Raw genomic sequence first — 5,783 nt, 5'->3', positions numbered from 1 at the left:
CTGCTAATGATGTCTCCTGACCTGCTAGAAAAGAACGTAAATTATTCAGCTTCTCATCAGGGCAATTAAATTAGCTCGTCATTGTGGGCCATGAATATTTCAGGGGGGCAGGGGCTGGGGAGCAGTGGTGGTCAGGGCTGGCAGGGCCGGGGCTGAGCCCCACCCCTTGGCCAGGAGGTGAAGCGAGTGTGTCCGTTCTCAGCCCACAGGGGCCAGAGAGGGTAGGTAGAAGGGATTGGGGGTCTCTGAGCAAGGGGCTTGGAAACTGGTGCCCAGATGTCTGGATCCCATGCCCAGCCCTGCCGTTGCTCTGTCTGTCTGGGTTACTTTCCTCAGCTGCTGACAGAGGCCAGGTGCCGGCAGGCCCCCCCCCCCCGCCCCACTCCTGGACCACCTCCTGCATTCCACATTGCCCCCCTTTTTCGGGGGGACAGCTGGGGTTGGTGTCACTGCAAGGGGCTGCCTCTACCCTAGAGATCTCAAATCCCCTCTGCCTACCCCTTGCCCCAGGCTGTGCCAACCCCTGCCCGCCACCCTCCCCAGGGCCTGCGGGTTCTCCGTCAGGATTTCTCTTTCCTTTCTTCCTCGCACCGAACAATTAATAATTTATCCCATAATAAAAGAGGAAACAGTTAATGAGATGAAAACAAGCCAGAAACATCTGCTGGGGCTGCTTTCATCGCCTCCCCGGGCCGCCTGCGCAGGAAGCGGGGGCGGGAGGGGGACGGGGGCGCCGGGGGGGGGCCGCGGCAGCAGGAGGCTGTCCCCCACACCCAGCCTTCCTCTCCACAGCCCCCTCTTCCTCGAGGACCCCCAGGCCAGGCACTCTCTCCCCACTGTACCATCAAAATCTGGCTGAGACCTGCCAGGCTCGGGTCATGAATAGCACTGGGGATACTGCCATGAAGGTGTCGCCCCAAAATGGGTAGTGAAGCCTGTTGGTCTGGTGCTGCCCAATGTCCCCAGAGATGTGCCTAGGCTGCTGGAGGGGGACAGGGCTGTCGCCTCATCTTCTCTGTCCCCAGACTCCACACCCAGATGTTGTTCATTACTGCTGATCCAATCTCCAGCAGAGCTGCCCTTGAGAACCAATATTATCCGGGTGGCAACAAAACCCCAAACCCTTCTGAGGTGCCAAGAGGGACACGTGGGGATGGGGCAGGGCACCCTGCCAGCAAAAGGGACTGAAGGACTGACACCATGAGTCGGTGCTTTGCTGAGATTTATGGGGTCCTAGGAGGAAGCTTATTTTGGGACCGCTTATTTTGGGACCACTTATTTCAGAACCATGACCTCACGACATGTGAGGAGAGATGCAAGGGAATCCCCATGGCCAGGATGCAGTGGGGATGCTGGTGGGGATGTGGGGTGCTGGGGAAAGAGAAGGCAGAGAAAGGGGCACAGAGGAAAAGGGACAGACAAGGAAAGGTAAGGAAGCAATGCCTGGAGGTTGCTGATGTGCAGCCAAGAGCTGGGCTGGAGAGAAGAGTCTGCCCCAACCAGTCCCACCACCAGCTTGGTCATGGGAGGGGACTGTGAGGACCCTGTGGAGGCACCCTGGGCTTGGGTGCTGCAGGGATGGGGCTGCGGTGGGTCTTTGGGCAGGGGGCAGCAGGGTTTGGGCAGGACGCTCCCACCCTCCTCCGCTTCCAATTTAGCTGATCCTTGCCCCAATCCCTGCAGCTCTCTAATCTATTTGTCTTCCAAAGCCACTAAGTTCATTCCAAACCTAGCAAAATACCACAGCTTTTATCCCAGCCCACCCTCCAGCTCAGTGGGTCTGGCAGGGGCATAGTGGGCAGCTGCCAGTGTCCAGCATGGAGCCTCTTGCCATCATGAAGGAGTGGGAACCCGCTCCTGCAGGCTCCCAGTCCAGGCTCCAGCAGTCCCCGGGTCCCTCCCAGGGCCTGGTGCCGCTAAGGGCCGTCGTGGGGACAGGCAAAAGTGATGACAGCTGGGGAGATGGCCTGTCCCTCTGCCAGCCCGGACAGGCACCCGGCCCCGTTTCGAGAGGTGCCGCGGAAAAACTGACATCAGCATCAGCCCAGAGGAATTTGGCCATCCTGGCCCATCCCAGCTGACAGGGACAGGGGCCTCTGACATGCACCACAGCAGACTGGAGGAGGGCAAAGTGGAGGGAGGGCTATAAGCCCCTTTCCTTGCTATACCTCTTCCCAGGGCCAGGAGCAGCCAGAGGGTCTGGGAGCATCTCCAGGGTACAGTTGCTGACTCTGCTCCCCTTAGACACATGTCCCTCCATGCTCTTGAGTGCAGAGAACAGACAGCTCGTGACACTGGTGCCAGCCAGGGAGAGTGGTTGGGGTTGATTTCCCCAGAAACCCATTTTTTCACCCAGGACCTCAGCGAGGAGAAAGAAGGTTCTAATCCCTTCCAAGATCCCTTGGGGCTGTGGCCCTGTCACCCCTCGGTCTCCTCTGTCCCCCACCCCACAGGATGCGTCTGGTAGTCCCTGGGGTGGCTGGTGGCAGGTGGCGATGAGGAAGCTGCCGAGACATGGTGACACCCCCCAGCTGCCCCCATGCTGAAGACCCTGACATCCTGCTCCCCTCCCCCAGTCACGGTCCATCATCTCCTCATTCCCAGCCCGGGTAATTGGTGGCCTGGTGACAGACGGGCTCATTAACAGCCTAATTTCGGCTTCATCGCTTCCTTCCTGACCCCCAGCCCAGGTGGGGACCAGCCCAGCAGGGTGCAGGGATGGGCACCCGGAGGCCACATTGCTGCACCCCATGGGGGCACCTGCAGAGCTAGTGGGAGAGCACATAAGTGCACACACATATGCAACATGCACGGGCTGGCAGCACTGCCCTGGGCAGCCCACGTGGCCCTAACTCCCTGACACCGGGGTTTATGTGGGGACCCCCATTCCTGGGCATGGGGATGGTACCACCCTGCCCCATACCCCACTGGGATGGGCAGGGATGCCACGGTGGCGGGTACCCGCAGGTGCCGGCGGTTGCCCACCTTCCCAGCCTCACCCTGCCCTTGTTTGCGTCCGTAACGGTGGCGGCGCTTCGGCTCCTTTGTGCCGGCAGATAACAGGGATCGCTGCTGCCTCTGAAGTACCGGCCGCCAGCCCGGGCACCCCTGCCGCCCCGCACCCAAAACCACACAGACAATATGGGGATATGAGCAAGGAGTGAAGGCAGGGGCACAGGCAGCGGTGCAGGCAGGAAGGGTGGCAGGTACAGGCAGGGTTCCAATCAGCAGGTATGAGCACAGGGTGCAGGCAAGGGTGCAGGCACATTTTTCACCCCCACTGCTCCTCTTCTTTGTCTTTGTGTCCATATTGCAGCCCAGGAGCCCGTCACCAGCACCCTGTCACCAGGACAGTGCCCAAACCCCTGTCCCTGTCACCTACCCCAGCAAAGGCAGCTGGCAGCAGCCTACAATGGCTGATGTGGGCCCCCCAAAGGCCGCCCCACCGGATGGAGGCCTGGCTGCCTTTCAAAGGCGCTTGTGTTGTATAATTTATCAGCAGGAGATAACAGACAAGCGACTAACGAGGGAGGGAGGCTGTACCCCTGCTCTGGGGAGCCTGGCACCACGGCACTGGGGCTGACAGGATCCATCACACTGAAGGCATGGGCATCTCCCTGGCCAGGGCAGGACAAGGGGACCCCCCAGTGAGTCCCATTTTGTGCTGGGATGTTTTGGAGGTGCCCCAAGGTAGAGGCAGAGATGGTCCCACTCTGCACCTTGCTTTGGAGGTGCTGCCTGCCTTGAGCAGAGACCCCAGGGGCTACTGCATGACCAGAGCAAGGGGAGTTGGGTTCACTATCTGGGGGGCTCTTCACCCCAGGAACTCATGCACAGCCCAGCATGGGGGAAGGGTAGCAGGCATGATGGGAGCACAAGGTAGGGAAGGGCTGGTCCCACAGGCAGAGGGACAGCATCTCCAAAGCAGGGCGCCAGATCTAAGGAGGGTTTGTTTAATCCCAGATAAGGAGGCAATGCCAGGCACCTGGCTGGCAAACTGACACTCCCTGGGCAACGGCACCAAAAGCGGTGCAGACCCCCATGGCACTCACCAGCGCCTGCACCAGGACCGTCTGTTTGCCCCTGGCAGCACAGGGCTGGCATTTGCTGAGCATAAGTCCCTCTGGCCACCCACAATCTTGTGACACAGCACGGCATGGCATGGCATGGCACATGGCACGGGGTCAGCAAGGCAGCAGGCATGCGGCAGAGCCAGGGCAGATGGGGATGGAGTGTGGGGGAAAAGCAGGATACCCATCATCTGCCAGCCCTGGCCGGATTTACACCAGGGCCAGCCCTGCCCCGGCCAATCCTGCCCCACAGGCTGCCCAGGCATGGGGCCAAGGAGGGGGCTTGGGGCCAAGGAGGGGGCTTGGCACCACGGCCCTGCCACACAGCCAGCACCCGGGAGGTTCAGGGTGTGGCAGGCTCCTGCTGCCACTCCAATCCTGTGGCATCTGGGGGGCACCTGGAAACCGCCACCCTGCCCCCCTTCCCCAGCTGGCCCTGTAGGTGGCTGTGTGCCCATGACCCCCATGTGGGGCCGTGCCCAGGGTCGGGGCTCATCTGTGCCCCGGTCCCGAAAGGGCAGGGAGGCAGACGGCAGTGCCGGCTGGTGGGGTCGGTGGGTAGCAGCACCCCTGGGGGGCTGCCTCGCCGGCTGGCGAGCACAGTCCCAACTGCCTGCTGGCCTGCACCGAGTGTGCCAGGTCTCAGCAGGGGCAGGCAGGGACAACCAGGTGGGATTAGCCCTTTGCATCACCCTGCAGTGGCCCTGAGAGCATCCAAGCAGGGAGCACAGCTGTGCCAGAGCCCCCACAGCCTGAATCGCACCAGGGTATGCCTGAACATAGTGGAGGCTGGCACATAGACTGCTCCCCGAAATACAGCCCTGGACCCCGCATCACTCTGCCCCGGCTGGTCCCTGCCTGGTTGGTCACAGGATGGCACCCTGGGGATGCTGGAGGGGGCACTGGTCATACTGATGAGCCTGGCCGTTGTAGGACTTCCCAGCTCGACACACCCTGGGGGTGCTCTGCCACATGCAGTGTGCTGCTGCCACCCCCCGGTAACCTGCACAGCCCCGGGTGCCTCCCGCAGCCCCCCACCCACGGGTGCCCAGGCCCCCAACAACCCAGCCCTGGACCCCGGACAAGCAGGCAGGGGCACCCTGGGGTGCAGAAGGGCACAGGGACCCCGGGGTAGGGGGTCCAAACCCCACACTTTGCACCAGGTGAGGTGCCTGTCGTGGCCCCACATTCTGGCAGGGAGGTTTGTACCAGCCCCCCCCGCCCGAGTCTGGGTGGGTAGAGTGGGGAGGGGGCTGGGGGGCTCGTGAAGGATCACCCATCCAGCCGATGATTAGAAGGAGCAGAGGTTATGTCCCAGCACATTAAAGACTATCCTTGATGAGTGCCACCGCCGCGGGGTGACCCTGCCGTGAACCGCCCGCACCCCCCCAACAGGCCACCAGCCCCCTCCAACAGCACCCCCGTCAAGCTGGTGTCCCCGCTGTGTCACCACACTGCCCCGTTCCGCTGCCTGCGCCGCAGGCATGTGCGGGGATGCGCTGACACCGTGTCACGGAGGGGACGTGCCGTGGGGAGGCCACACCTGTGTGGGTCTGGGCACCACAGGCATCTTGTGGCAGGCATCCTGGTGCAAGTGCTGGGGCACCTCGGTCTGGATACCACCCCGGACCACCTGGAGATGTCTGGCTCCTGGGGACAGTGTGGGCTATGCCCCACCTCGCTGCAGGCATCAGTGCCACACACAGGGACCTG

This window comes from Pipra filicauda, unplaced genomic scaffold (genome assembly GCF_003945595.2).
Source record: "Pipra filicauda isolate LSUMZ 115617 unplaced genomic scaffold, ASM394559v2 scaffold98_size3848907_pilon, whole genome shotgun sequence".
In the NCBI taxonomy this organism is placed as follows: Eukaryota; Metazoa; Chordata; class Aves; order Passeriformes; family Pipridae; genus Pipra; species Pipra filicauda.
The sequence above is the reverse complement of the archived record's forward strand: the minus strand, read 5'-3'. Positions refer to the sequence as shown.